General features: G+C 40.3%; 1 pseudogene; it reads left to right on the top strand.

The window, feature by feature from the left end:
* The first annotated feature begins 2,122 nt into the window (after positions 1–2,122).
* On the top strand, positions 2,123–3,435 carry LOC123942341 (annotated as a pseudogene).
* Positions 3,436–6,828: the final 3,393 nt, after the last annotated feature.

Below are 6,828 nucleotides of genomic sequence, written 5' to 3'. Positions count from 1 at the left end.
AGCCAAAGGCAGACACTTAACTGACCAAACCACCCAGGTGCCCCAAAGCACCCTTCCCTGTATACATGCCATTCTCAGAAAAAGAAAATTGCAATGATCTGGGGAAAGATTCCAAAGAGTGTGTACCACAAAGCAGAACTTTCTTGTTGTAACTGTAATTTTTTTTTTTTAAGATGCTCTTTGTGTTCGCTCTTTCTGTGGCAAATCTTCTAGGATGGAAAAATCTGTAACTGGAGTACTTACCATACTTAGGTGGGGTTTTTTTGTAACCAGCTAAAGTGTTTAATCATCTAGTTTTAAGCAGAAATAATCTGCCCAAAATATAAATTAATTCAAGTAATGAGATATGCAAAACAGAAGAGGAAAAGCGTAGATATTTATAAGGTTCACTTTTGAAATTGGCAAAAATAATGAATCTTTATGTCTGCAGTGATAAAATTCGACTCCTCTCCTCTTAGTATCTCCATCTTCTGTTAGATTGCTTGCAGATCCACTGAAATTAGATGTCAGTGTAAATTATGGTACAGGCAGACTTACTAGCCAAGGCTATGAAGGGTAGGCATATAAAAACAAGGTGCTATTGAATGTAATTGCTTCTGATCTTAAAATTCTTAAGTGACAAAATTGATGCTGATGTGGTATTTGCATCAGGTAGTCCCTTTCATTGACACTGATTCAGTTAGGGACATTTTTTTTCTGAGTGGTTTTATTTTTTCTTCCTAATTCTTAAGTTCCAGAACAAGAAAGTCAGCAACTTATAAGTTGGATAGCTCTAATAAGTGAATAACAGTAAGTAGAGAAAGTGGAGATCTCCAGATTTCTTCCACAGACCGTGGCCCTGTAAAGTCTGAAGTGAGAAAATGAATCCACATGAAGAGCATTTGGAGATAATACTTGGAAGTTAGCACTTTCTTGAACCTTGCTAAATTAGGAAGAAAGCCCCATTTGCAAACATTTCCATTCTTGTCTGTTTCAATAAGAAGAGAGATGAAAAAGCATGACCCACAGGGCTCCTGGAGGAAGGAGATGCATGGTTTTGTCCGCTAATTTAAATACTTAACAAGCCACAGGGAAAAAAGAAGACATCCCATTCCACTGCCCATAACATATGTCAGTAAGTCTTAAAAATAAATCATACCATGGACGGCTTGTGAACAGTACTCAGCCTCCTGCGAGACATTAGCGCTTGTTCTGGAGCCAAAAAGGCAAACAGTCCAACTGTCTATCTAATATTTGTTCTTCCCTGCCATGAAAAGCAGTATCCAGAAGACAGCAAAGATAATTAGTTAATTCTTACCCTCACTCCATGGCAAAGTTATAATGTTCTCTCTAATAATTTTATCCTATAGAACTTCTTTGAAATAAAGGAGGATATTTCAGTAATATTTTTAGGTTTAGCAAAACTATGACATCTGAAGGAAATGATAAGAAGCTGCCTTTATGCTTTATATGAATCAAATTAATAAATGTTGCCTGAAGACGAAGGTCTCTGGGGATCTAATATTGAGATTAGGCTATTCATTGGAAGAAAAAATAGTGAATGAGACTTTTTTCCCCCCAGCTCTGTCATTCTTAAATTTGATAAAACTACAAAACAATGTGTTTTCAAATATTTCCAAAAATCATCCAACTGGTTATTTGAGGAAATATTTAAGACTAAAGTATAGGGGCACCTGGGTGGCTCAGTGGGTTAAAGCCTCTACCTTCGGCTCAGGTCATGATCTCAGGGTCCTGGGATCGAGCCCGATATCAGGCTTTCTGCTCGGTGGGGAGCCTGCTTCCCCCACCCCCCCCGCCCTCTGTCTGCCTCTCTGCCTACTTGTGATCTCTGTCTGTAAATAAATAAATAAATAAAGTCTTTAAAAAAAAAAAAAGACTGAAGTATAGTATTAATGGCAGAAAATGAGTCTGAGTAAGAAACTGGAAACTTGATAGTCTTCTTGATAGTGTATCTCAACTGCAAGGAATTGTGTGTCTGTTCCCACTCAGTGTATGATCAATGTCACACATGATCCATTTCGCTGAGCCTCTCTAGTCTGATGAGGAATAGAAAGGTAAGAAGGGCAAAAATGAGGTAGGCAGGGATGAAATCAAGTTAAAAAAACACAATGTTGGAAAAGGGAAACGAGGCCGGAGCTGCGGGCGCTTTTTCTGCCCGCGGTGTCTCAGATTCATTCTTAAGGAACTGAGAACTTAATCTTCCAAAATGTCAAAAAGACCATCTTATGCCCCACCTCCTGCAACACAAATGCCCAGAACACCAGGGTTTGTGGGATACAATCCATACAGTCATCTCGCCTACAACAACTACAGGCTGGGAGGGAACCCGGGCACCAACAGCCGGGTCACGGCATCCTCTGGTATTACGATTCCAAAACCCCCAAAGCCACCAGATAAGCTGCTGATGCCCTACATGAGGTACAGCAGGAAGGTCTGGGACCAAGTAAAAGCTTCCAACCCTGACCTAAAGTTGTGGGAGATTGGCAAGATTATTGGTGGCATGTGGCGAGATCTCACTGATGAAGAAAAACAAGAATATTTAAACGGATACGAAGCAGAAAAGATAGAATACAATGAATCTATAAGGCCTATCATAATTCCCCCGTATACCTTGCTTACATAAATGCAAAAAGTCGTACAGAAGCTGCTTTAGAGGAAGAAAGTCGACAGAGACAGTCTCGCACGGAGAAAGGAGAGCCATACATCAGCATCCAGCCTGCTGAAGATCCAGATGATTATGATGATGGCTTTTCAATGAAGCATACAGCCACCGCCCGTTTCCAGAGAAACCACTGCCTCATCAGTGAAATCTTCAGTGAAAGTGTGGTGCCAGATGTTCGGCCAGTTGTCACAACAGCTAGAATGCAGGTCCTCAAACAACAGGCCCAGTCCTTAATTGTTCATCAGTGAAAACTAGAAGCTGAGCTGCTTCAAATAGAGGAGCGACACCAGGAAAAGAAGAGGAAATTCCTGGAAAGCACAGATTCATTTAACAATGAACTTAAAAGGTTGTGTGGTTTGAAGGTAGAAGTGGATATGGAAAAAATTGCTGCTGAAATTGCACAGGCAGAGGAGCAGGCTCGAAAAAGGCAGGAGGAAAGAGAGAAAGAGGCAGCAGAGCAAGCTGAACGCAATCAGAGCAGCACGGTTCCTGAGGAAGAGCAAGCTGCGAGGAAGACCGAAGAGAAGAAGGACGACGAGAGCATCCCGATGGAGACAGAGGAGACACACCTTGAAGAAGCGACGGAAAGCCAACAGAATGGTGAAGAAGGCACATCTACTCCTGAGGACAAGGAGAGCGGGCAGGAAGGGGTGGACAGTATGGCTGAGGAAGGGACCAGTGATAGTAACACTGGCTCGGAAAGCAACAGTGCTTTCCGAGCCGCCAACAGACCCCGCCCCGGAAGACGAGAAGAAAGAATAAATGTTGCCTTGTTTTATGTGTTCTAAAATCTTTTTTAAATGAAAAAAAAATGGTTTTTGAGTTAAAAAAAAAAACACACACAATGTTGTTTGGCCGAAGAGCTCACTCATTACTCCCTGAAATATAGCCCCCCTACCCACAACACCACCCCACCCCCGCCCCCCAATAATTACTGGAAGTATGCAGGAAAGGTCCCATATGATGTCATGACCATCAAGGGGCATCTGATTTTTCCTCATCCCCTGTCCCCGCTCTCTTGAGAATACGTTTGAGGTCCACGTAGCCTAGTCTGGTGCCCGACATTTCTGACACAGAAGGCACTCCACAGCATCCAAGCCCCAGAAAGTATTAAGCCAACAACTGGGTGGAATCTCCAAGGCAATGCTTTAGCCCAAGCCTCGTCTCAACTGCTGATGCATCGTGTAACCTCTGTTGAGGTACAATGAGCTCCGACTTCTATGCAAATTGATACTGTGTATAATTTCCAAAGGCATCAGCAGCATCTCTCAGATGGTAGTGCTTCCAATGCTTGTTCTTCTGGGCGTGGAAACTGGCTGCTACTATGGCCTGTTCTTGCCAACATGAGGACTACATCAATTCTGGGAGGACAGACCAACACTACACAGCAGCTTTGCTATGTTCTCTGGAGTGCCTGAACACACAGAACCATGCTGGGTTTTGCCCACAGGTACAATGATGTCCTCTCCCTCAGGCGTAGTACTGTTACGTCTGTACCAAAATGTAGTCATTTCCTATTTCAAGAAGTGGTAGGGAAGGCACATAGCTGACTGATATCTTATTATGCCTCACCACCAAGCCCTAAGCATTATTATTAGAGCAAACTTTGAGACACTGACTCTCCATTGAGAAATCAATTTTTTCCCATGAAGTTCCCTTATCTGCAATGGGATAAATGCAAGTTGATTACTAATGGTTTCTGGCCAGAACACCACATCTGAAACCCTGTGGGAAACATAGCTTAGGCTTTTTCCACAAGACCTGAAGCAAATACTCCCTGCTCTACCTTAAATTCACTATTTTTAAATTTTAAAAATATATCCTCTTTGCTGTACATGTGTAGAAAAACACTAATGAAAACTGAAGGACTCATAAGAAATGAAGAAGGAAAGGGAAGAGAAGAAGGAGAAGAGGGAGAAGAGAAGGAGGAAGAAGAGTAAGAGGAAGAAGAAGAAGAAACCCCACTAAACCAAAGGAAAAGTGAAGAACAAAGTCTCAGTGCAGGGACAATGGAATCCTTAGCTCCTTGTAACCAAGTGTGTTTAAACCAACAATATCCTCATAATCTTCCCTCTACCTCTCTCTCTTTTCCTCTCTTTCACACAGACACAGACACACACACACATATTTGGCGACATTCATCCAACACTATTTCTAAGCATGCCTGGTATTTATTTCTTTCTCTTCTCTTTTTTTTTTTCTTGGTATTTTTGATATCATTTTCAATGATAACCAGCTATGACTTTTTCCTATTTTCCCTATTTTCTATCCTCCCTCTTTTCCCATTCAAATAACATCTTTCACTTCATTAGTCCCCTTTAAGGTATAGACACCTAGTAACCTATTCGGAAATAGGATATAAAATGTTTCAAAGTAACTTCAAAGCCATAAAATAATCACAACAAAGAAATTAAAATTTTATACATCAAAGATTTCCATATACTTAATCACTAAAACTGAGAAAAAGGGCTGACATCTTTTTTTGGAGGTGAGAGGATTTCTCAACGTGAAAATTCTCCTTCAAGAATAATGGAAGATAAAGCAATTATGTTTTAAAGGACACAGACGTAAATAGGAAACAGGATGTGTTGTTTGTTTCTTCAGGCTATTTTTTCCTCACCATATATATGCAGAATTAAAGTCTTAAGAGCTCCTGCACACCTCCACCTTCCTTCTCCAAAAATACCTACCTCCACTGTAGCCACTTAAATCAGGCATGCATTTTGCTACACAGGATGGCACAAGCACAACTAAAAGACTTGAGTGTTCAGTGACCTGAGATGGGTGTTCTCTTTCTGCAAGGTATAATACAGTTTCTTCAAACTGATCATTGTCACCAGAAGGAATTCATATTAGAACCTTAATCTTCCTCCAAAATTCTTTTGGTAAAAGCCTATAATTTGTGCAACTGGATGTATCTGACTGTCAGGAACAGATATATTAGCCTCACCTGCTCCTGACACAGAGGAACACTCGCCTATTCCACTGTTTTTGTCTCCTGCTTTAATGATTAGCACTCTTTCTATCATCTCTTTTCACTCTGCTTCAAACATCCTACTGCTGTCATTTATCTAACAGCTGAATACTAACAAGAAAATGGGGTTTATGCTGCACTTGAGCTTCTTTTGTGATTCTCACCACCAAAACTGAATCTTTCTCCTTTCTCCTTCTCTCTTCCTTTTTTAAATCGTACCACCTCAGTTATATTATATTTTCCAGCAGAGCTTAGTGATCACAGTTAAGAAACTGATACCAAAAGATAAATAGGCAAACAAAGCATTCCCAAAAGGCTGTCAGAGGACCCCAAAATCAATGTTAAATTGACTCCAGTTGGAACAGCGGCCCCACTATGGAAAACGGAAACAAGTCCGCCGGGTCAAATCCACTCCCAATTACCAACCAGTGACTAAACTAACATTTTTTCGTAGAGCAATTTACTGTCTGTCATGGACCTTTGCCAAAGGCCAGACTAAAAAAGACCAAAAAACCTGACAACATCCCCAATGTTTAAATTCAGGTCTGTTTAGCCATCAGTAATGGATGTACTATTGCAGGGGAACCAAGGAATAAGGCTTCAAGAAGGGGAAGAGGAAGAAGGGAGAATGACAGAGAAAGGGGAAAAATTGCCCTTTTAACCAGCTGCCTGAAGAAAGAAATCAGTAAGATCTACTTAAAAAAAAAAAAAATTTCCCTGAGACAGGACTGAAAATAAAACTAAACCATAAAAAAATCAATATTTAAAGAGACCTGAATTATTTGATTCTTTAAAAATACTTGAATTCAATAGAAAATGTACAATTCCAATTCTGTAAATATATCCTAGTACATTTTTCTTTTGTTTACAACTGCAAAAATTTTAGGTCACTTTTTCCCTCGCTATCACATTCAACTTTTCATAATCCTAGGAAGCAAATAAGATTAACTTCCAATAAAAATGGACACTCAAGACAAAAAATATATTTATTAATTGTCACCACAAAATAGGACAATGGTAGCTCAATAAACAAAGTGTTACCTTGAACCTTAATAAAAACTGTTCTGTATTTAAGATCTAAAACACCATTGAAGGCTGTGCTCTTTCAGGCAGCAAATATAACAGGAGATAGTCAGTGATGGAACCAACAGTGGGGAGAAGGACTGAGTGCCCTCCTTGAAGAGATTAATTC

Source organism: Meles meles, chromosome 5 (assembly GCF_922984935.1).
Source record: "Meles meles chromosome 5, mMelMel3.1 paternal haplotype, whole genome shotgun sequence".
Lineage (NCBI taxonomy): Eukaryota > Metazoa > Chordata > Mammalia > Carnivora > Mustelidae > Meles > Meles meles.
Note: the sequence above shows the minus strand (reverse complement) of the source record. Positions and strands in the feature narration are given on the sequence as shown.